Genomic DNA, 7,705 nt, shown 5'->3' with positions numbered 1-7,705 from the left:
AGTATTTTCCTGCAGCCTTTAAGTAACACAGTCTACCTAAGTTTGATTTGTAGCACGTTTCACACTATGTAAAAAACATAATGTTACCTGTACAGACCCAGTATGTGATTTAAAAACACGAGGACTTACACGTGATCTTTAAATGAGGAGTCCTTACCTTTAAATGTAACGTCTCTTCTTCCTCTCCTGTCTTGTCTTTCTAAACCTTCTTCTTGTCTCAGCTTGATTTCTTGTTTCTTCGTGTCAAACACCGCAGCCGGCGATTTGGCTACCAACGCACTGTGCTACACACTACACACAGTTTGTGTGTGCTGACATTTGTTGAGCTGATAGAAACGCTGCATTTGAAATTATCTGCCAATTAAAAAAAAAAAAGTCACTCCCTTTATGCGTCTTCCTCTTCGGATAGGTAGATCCCAACGTACCGAAGCCGCAACTTAGGGACACATGCCGTTTTTCCGGTCTTGTGGCAAAAAGAAAAAGAAAAAAAGAAGAAAAAACCCCAAGTGTCCCACTCTTAACTCCTGACCTTTTCAAATGTCCACAAAGTCCGCATTGACTCTACAACTTCCTTTATCTTCGTTCCCATGGTAACGAAGGTATACACATATTTATAAAGGAGAATGCGCTTCTATCTGATTCTATCTGAAAAACCGTTGAGAAGTGCTGTGGTTTTTAGCCCCACTTATTTGCGCTCTTCCTCTCCTTCATCGGGTGCAGCTTCACCTAGGGATGGACACACACACACACACCCACTGCTCCACCCCTCCCCTGATGCTGCTCAGCCACAAACCACACCCCGCCACAGGCACGTGCAGAGGGGGGGCTAGAGGGGCTTGAGCACCCGCCCCTTTCCTGATGGGTGCCCAAAGTGCCCTTTTGTTGAGGCAACTTTTTAAAAAAAAATTATTTATTTTTTTATGTGTGTGTGTGTGCGTGCGGAGTCTTGTCTGTGCCCATCAACAATAATATTTAACTATAACATTAAAGTGAGCATGTGCTACACACCTCCTGCATGAATCAATAAATTCAGATATATTTAATCAGTGATGCAAAATCTTACAAAACATGCTTTGGTTTTGTCGAGTGGACTCTTGCTGCCTTTAGCAGAGAGTGCTAATTCTGGGACTGGTGGATGCTTACAGCACACAGTATATGAAGAAAACTATAAAGATGTTTACATACAGCCTATAAACATGGAGTGATGGTAATACAACCACAAATTTGTTTCACAGCTGAAATTAATCAGATAAAAATAAAAACCCATTATTTTTTAATGCTGTGCCACTGGTATTCTATTTGTACTTGTCTAGATTTATACTCCTCTACACCTCTTTAGATGCTGTATTGCTTTAAAACATTGATGTGAAGATACCAGTGCCCATTCTGCTGGTTAAAAAAATAAGAAGGTAATCTTTAAATACACCAAATGTTCAGGTACATCCTGAAGGGTGCAATATTCCACACAGGCAGGAGGGGTCACTGTTTGAAAACAGTTGCAGGTCAGCTAAAGTACATACGATGGCATAACACTGCAAACCAGGGATACTGGTTAAATGACCATAGGGAGATTTTAAATGGAAAAAACTAACAAAAGATCAAAATACATATGTACATATTACTCACAAATCATATCAAGTTTGAACTCTTTTTTTTTTTAGGGAACAGAAGTCAAATTAACCATGGGTTCAATCTGGTTACAAAAAGCTTTCTTCACATTAATAAATACATTACTCATACGTCACCTGCATGTGGGTAAATCCTAGAGTCATACAGGAAGCAGCGGAGCCAGCTTCCTAGGCCTATACTGATATGTGTGTGAGCACATGGCTCCTGACAGTTATTTTGTATCCGTAATCATAATGCAACAATCAAAAAGAGAGGTGTTTGGATAAACTGTTATTTATTTTCAGGCTGTTTTTTCAAGATCCAGTGCATTTAACAGTGCATTGAAACATTTGATGCTGTGACGCAAAATTACCTAAACACCAATGAAAGGGTAATCAGAAACTTACAAAGTAGCCAGTAATCCTGGTGATGACTCGTGTGAACTTAAATCTTCTAGAAAAATATATGTGACCCTAGGACTTGTCATAGGATGCCAATTTAGCCTGCAGCCTGAAAATAGAGCATAAAATGTAAATCATGGATGGAAGGTTACATCGGACACCAAAAAGCATGTATTCATGCACCGCAGACGAGCTTTTCTACACTTCACCCAGACAAGCTGTATTTAAAACCACTAATGTCAGAACCAGTCATAACGTACTGCATGTAATGTGCCTAACACAGATCATCTCCTGTCTTTTGCCATGTGTGTGAAAGGGCCACAATGTCTAGCGTTCATGACAGAAAATGGAATCACACCAATCTTATATTTACCAAATTACATTCAAGCTATAATTTTTGAGAAGGTTCATGACATGTAGGTAAAATATTTTCCTCTACAAAACTCTAAATGTCCTTTGGCATCTTTGCTTTTTTTAAAAAATTAGCATACATCTTTAAATTAAATCAAAAGTAAGAAATATATGAAACTGATGTTAACGAGGCAGCTAGTGACTAGCTGAATAAAAAAAGTGCTGATGAGTCTTTGCGGTCACATGAGGCTCAGCTGAAGGAGATGGTGAGGAAAAGGTAACGGAAGGAGAGATGATGCAGAAAGGCACAGAGTAGGTTTCCTCCATTGTGTCTTCACTCCTGCAGTTTGAACTGGAAAGAACTGGTGCTCCATTTGGGTGTGTCACAGTCAAGCATGGTGCGCTCTGTGAAGATCACATTCCCTTCTGCATCTATCAGGATAATTGTATTGGTTCTGAATGGATAACAATACAGAGAAGAAAACAATTGTAAATTTAATATCTAATAAGTATGACAGTGGTTATGAAAAGTCACTTTTCAGACACTGTTTGCCGCTGCCCTGCTAAATGATGTTTTGATAGCTTTGGAAAGGACTAACCCTCTGACCTTTTGGCTACAAGAGAGTGTCTGTACCCAATAATCCAGTGTTTCATTGCTGTGGAGGATTGATTACACTGGGGATTTTTTGTGTGTGCCAAGAGTTCACTGTTCTGTGATATTGCTGTCTAGCACAGTAGTGTAGGTGGAGTTTGGGTGCCCCCTCGAATCCAAGAAATATATTATTATTTGAGGTCTGTCAATTCAAAGCTGCTTTTTACCTGTCCATTTGGAGACAGTAAAAACTAATATTCTTAAAATTCTATTCCTAAAATTAAAATCACAATTCAATTTCAAGTTAATAATATACAATCTTTTGATTTGACTAAAGCAGAACAATATTTAAAGAAATTTAAAAGGCCTTCTGGGTTTTGTTTGTTTGTTTGTTTGTTTTTTTTGCTGTATTATGCTTTTAAAAACATCAAAATCCACAGTCAGATTACAACAAAAACAAACAAGAAGCACTCTGAGAGCGCAAATTGTATTCAATTCAATTCAATTTTATTTATATAGCGCCAAATCACAACAAAAGTCGCCTCAAGGTGCTTCATAGATATAGAGAAAACCCCAACAATCATATGACCCCCTATGAGCAAGCACTTTGGCGACAGTGGGAAGGAAAAACTCCCTTTTAACAGGAAGAAACCTCTGACAGAACCAGGCTCAGGGAGGGGCGGGGCCATCTGCTGCGACCGGTTGGGCTGAGAGAAGGAAGACAGGATAAAAGATTGTATTTTATCTCTATTAATATTCATTGCAGATGCAGATATGGAAAGCTGGAGTCTGTGTCGGGATCGCCAAGTAGCTGTTCCTGGTTCTTGGTTCTCCGGCTGTTGTACCTGTGTAGTTGGTGCACTGTCCCACAACATCACTCATGCTCAAGATTTACACAGGGCCAGATACCTACATTCAAGCTACCTTCTCGTAACAGCACAGTGATACAGAATTTTAGGATTTGTTTTAATAATGCACAAAAGTATTACAACTTAACTCTTAAAAATGTTAATCAAGAAACTGGGTTTTATGACGTGCAGCATGTCATAGCACGTAAAGCACGTGCAGTGCTTTAATTTGCTTCTCTTGCTATCTATGCATTTTTTCTGATACCTTCACAGGTGTTGAATAAACAAATGTTTGACCCTCACACAGAGCAGCTGTGCACGTCAAATAATGAGAAGTGCCACAACTTTCAATGTGTTAATGCATCAACTTCACTTGCAGCACAGGTAGTGGACTTTAAAGAAGGGTAACAAGATTGAATACACGGTTGTGCAACAATGCTGATGAAGTGAAGAAGCTTCTCGGATGAGAGGTGAAACGTCTTCAAGCAACTTAAAGAAGTCCAGACGCTTTTCTTTACAAGCTCCTTTGACTACGATGACCTGAATGACTGAGAACCTTCACAGACAACAATGCTGATTCTGTAGTTTATTGTATGACACCGTTATGTTTCCTTTACATGAACTGTGGGCAGTAGTAGCACTGATGTTGGTCGCTATGGTATTTGTAACTGTGGGTGTTCCTGTAGGGCTACGCGTGAGAATTCACAAATGTGCTGTTGCAACTCCCTCAAAAGCTGCAGTTGCTGCAGCCTCTGAGAAATGCTCACAGATTGATAGGTATGTTATGGAGCCTCGCAAGGCACATTGAAGAAAAAAAATTTGAACATGTATTTTGCGAGATGAAGATAGTGCTCAGTGGAAGGGGAAACACTCGTGGCTAGGTGTACTTTGATCTGGTGGTCTTTGTTGCATTCATTAACAACCAGCTGCAGTACTCTGTACAGCTTTACAGGTATTGATGGAAGCATGATAAATGCAAAGAAAAAAACTCTCAAGATCTTGCAAAACATTTGTGGGATCTTGCAAAAGTAAGTTTTGACAGAATTTGTTCTGTTTAGTGTGGTGCACAATAGCAATTTTCTAAGATCACACTTTAGCAATAAATTGACTTTGTGAAGTCCTTTATCATTCTTATTGTCATGGGCATATCCTATTATCTTTTTTCTATACATTAGATTTTATTTGTTGTCCCGTATACCAATTTGTCATTCTTTGTGAAATGCAGATGCATAAAACAGTTCTATGCAAAACATGCAGGCTACTTTCATGCTGCACATTCTACAACAAACACTTATTTTGTGTGCATTTGTCTCTTTCAAACAGGTGCCGGTCCTCACCTCTGCAGTGCTGCCGTCTCCTGTAGCGCTGCATGGTTCTAAGCTAAGTTTCCTTTCCTTTTTCTGTTCTCTTAGATTTGTCCTCAGGTTTGAAGTGTCTGTGTTGTGCAGCTGGTCTGGTCTGTCGCTATAACGCGGCCTCGCTGTTTCGCACATTTTTTTTGTGCAAGTTTGCATGCTTTTTTTTTTTTTGCGCACAGCGCTTTGTGTTCTGCGTCCTGATTGGCTTCAGACTATTGTTGATCTCCTCCATGCCGTCTCTCCTGTGCAGTACAGAATCGCTGATTCATTGATTCATTAATGATTCATTGATGTTGAATTATCTCTCAGCTGCTCTGTTCTCATGTGCTGGACCTGAAAACACGGTTTGATCTTTGGTTTCTGTAATACTGGACTTATTTGTCTACGAAGGTTTGAGCTTTGAGAGCTTAAACAGGAGAGAAACGTGTGAAAATGTTCATGTCGGTCTGAGTGTATAAAGTGTGTAGTGACGGGTTTTACAGCCTTAAAACATTGATAATAACTGTGAAAAATAAAGTTGGCTACTTCAGATTTCACCAATCGCAGGTTATTTTTAGAACGTAACTCCCGCGATAAACGAGGGAGCGCTGTTTACAGATACTGAGAAGTATAAAATCTGAATCCTTTCTCTCGTTTGCTCTGAGGCGCGGGGGGGAAATATCGACAAGTCGATCAACATCATCTACAGATACATTCGACATCTCGAAAAATGTAAATTGCCACTTGATTCGTCCATTTGGTTGAAAAACCCGACCGTGAACAAGGAGCGAATATCACACCGGAAACTAAGCGCTATGCGCCGGAAGTAGCATATGCTAAGGCGCACACAGGTCTAAGTTATAGGTCTAAGTTCCCCATAATGCACTGGGTGTTTCTTCTTCACTCAACATGTGTTAGTAGACCTCTCTGCATTCAGCCCGTCTGCCCCTCATCTATCGATGGATGTTTGTTAGAGGCTTTGGTTCCCACTGTCGCTCACAGACGGTCACCTAATGTTTCCCTGTGTAACTGCAGGGTCTTTGCCTTATAACATAGAAGTAGCTTGAGGTAACTGTTGTTATGATTTGATGCTGTGTGTGTGTAATAAAGCTCCCTTACTGACAGTGGGTCACCACAGCTTGTAGCTCCATGTATTTGATGTGGCACGTTTGCCCTCGCTGACACAACCCTAAAGGGATTTGTGTGTATGAATAAAGTTTATTGTTCATACAGTTCATTGCCGTATGTCTATGAAAGGCTGAATGAGGGTTGTAGCTCCCTCAGCAGCTGTGGAGCGATGGCTCGTGGTCACCTGATTCAGCCCTGGAGATGTGGTTGGTTAGACACGCTGCTTTAGTTGGACACTACAAACCACACTCACCTGTTTACACAAACACATACACACCTTTTGTGTTACAACCACCTTGTTACACTCAAACACCAGATGATGCATCTGAGCCAACTAAGGATTCACTGAGACTGAAGCTCGAGATCATAAGAATTTGAGGCTCAGCTGATACAGTATCATAGGACAATCCAACCATTGTATGTCAAGAGACTATAGGCAGTAAAAGCTCCATCTGGAGGAGGAACGACGTGGTTCAGAGCGTTGCCTCCTGCAGCTGGTGACATGTTCAGATTTCAGCTCTGTCGGTTAGAAAGTCTGTTTTTGTTTTTCATCTGTGTGTTGCTCTTTCATCCTTTTGTTCTTCCTCTTTCTTGCATCAAGCTGGCTGACTTCACCACTGATGAGGTAACCATGAGCAGTAAGCCTCGTGTCGCTCACAGTTACATTTAACATAGTGCGATAAACACACTCAGTCATTATAAGGTACATCCTCTAAAGGTTCACATAACAGACAAACAGGATAATAAAAATAATCTGGTTCTCTGCAGCGTCCTCAGATGAACAACACACAACATTATTAGACGTCTCAGTATTTGTTACACTGAACACAAATATAAACACAACACTTTTGTTTCCATGAGCTGAACCGGATCCTGACTGGTTTTGCGACATGTATCATTGTGCTACACATGTACGGCATATTTCAGAGTGGCCTTTTATTGTGGGCAGTCTCAGACACACCTGTGCAATATTCATGCTGTCTAATCAGCACCTTGACATGCCACACCTCACAGGTGTGGCATGTTAGACTACTTTTAATTAACTGCTTCAGCCCACTTACAATGAAAATGTAACAAAAAATCTTGTTCCTGACCTGTGCAGTATGTTAACACTATTGGAAGTAAAAATAACTCTAATTTTGAAAACACAACTTTCTTTCTTTCTTTTTTTTTAATAAAGCTCTGACTTGTATTATGAGTCTGTGGTCTGGGAGAGAGTCTGTAACTCTGTCTGCAAAATACAGGATATAATGACCAATGTTGGGCAATTAATTATATAGTTACTTCTTCAAAAAAGTAACTGAGTTATGCAAACAAAGTTTTTTGCAGCTGTTTACCTAAAAATGTAGCCAAGGCGTTTTTTAATTAAACATTTCAAACTATTTACAGAACAATCAGCTGTTCTGCATCAAATCTGATGCCACACAAATTATTTGTGCC

General features: G+C 40.1%; 1 long non-coding RNA gene across 1 annotated transcript; it reads right to left on the bottom strand.

Moving 5' to 3' along the window:
* Positions 1 to 1,668: 1,668 nt before the first annotated feature.
* On the bottom strand, positions 1,669 to 5,379 carry LOC146696173 (uncharacterized). Its single transcript, XR_014923169.1, has 2 exons — positions 5,138 to 5,379; positions 1,669 to 2,815 (listed from the first exon to the last, which is right to left on the bottom strand). It is a non-coding gene; the product is annotated as an uncharacterized LOC146696173 (long non-coding RNA).
* Positions 5,380 to 7,705: the final 2,326 nt, after the last annotated feature.

This window comes from Copadichromis virginalis, linkage group LG12 (assembly GCF_057382275.1).
Source record: "Copadichromis virginalis isolate Kocher_CV1m ecotype Utaka linkage group LG12, C_Virginalis_male_GT1.1, whole genome shotgun sequence".
NCBI classification, from domain to species: domain Eukaryota; kingdom Metazoa; phylum Chordata; class Actinopteri; order Cichliformes; family Cichlidae; genus Copadichromis; species Copadichromis virginalis.
The sequence above is the reverse complement of the archived record's forward strand: the minus strand, read 5'-3'. Positions and strand labels throughout refer to the sequence as shown.